Source organism: Cicer arietinum, chromosome 2 (genome assembly GCF_000331145.2).
Source record: "Cicer arietinum cultivar CDC Frontier isolate Library 1 chromosome 2, Cicar.CDCFrontier_v2.0, whole genome shotgun sequence".
Classification (NCBI taxonomy): Eukaryota; Viridiplantae; Streptophyta; class Magnoliopsida; order Fabales; family Fabaceae; genus Cicer; species Cicer arietinum.
In genome coordinates this window covers 46,979,520-46,980,357 of record NC_021161.2, presented here as the reverse complement: position 1 = coordinate 46,980,357, position 838 = coordinate 46,979,520, and positions in this window count along the sequence as shown.

Below are 838 nucleotides of genomic sequence, written 5' to 3'. Positions count from 1 at the left end.
ATAATAATAATAATAATAATAATAATAATAATAATAATAATAATAATAATAATAATAATAATAATAATAATAATAATAATAATAATAATAATAACAACAACAACAACAACAACTTAGGTTGTCATGTAGTATATATACGTATACAGCCTTCCAAAACAACGCAGCCGCATTTCCAACTTCAGCAAAAATTAGAACTTGCAATTCCAAGCCGCATTTCAACTTCAGCTTCCAAATTCAATCACACCGCATTTCCATATATTTTGATAATATTATATTTTGATAAATTATATTATATTTTGATAATAACATGGAATTTGACGGTAGAGTAGAATATGCCATACAACTGAAATTGATATCACAAGTGTAACTTTTGTTATTTGGTAAACCACTAGATATCCCACTTTTCAAAATAATGTCCTCAATTACATGTACCCTTAATAGCACGCCTGTACAATTTGTGCCTTACTTGTAATGTTGCTTTCTTTTAGTTATTGTTAAATTGTTGACCAGAGCGTTTGATTTAATCATCTGTCGTCATTGTCACATTAGACAAATCTGAATTCACATAAGCTGTTTGAACAATTGTCTAACAGTATTTTGGTTTATCGAAATTGTAATATTAAGACAATCTGGTTTCTTAGATTTATAAAATGACAACTTAGTCCTTCAAATTGAAAATGTTACTCAATTTTTTTAGTTTCTCCGCTATAATATATTTTTGGGTTCTAGTACAAATAGTAGATAATTTATTTATTAATTAATTTAATTATTTAGATTATTTATTAATTGATTTATTTAGTTAATTTATTTATTTATTTATTTATTTAATTATTTATTT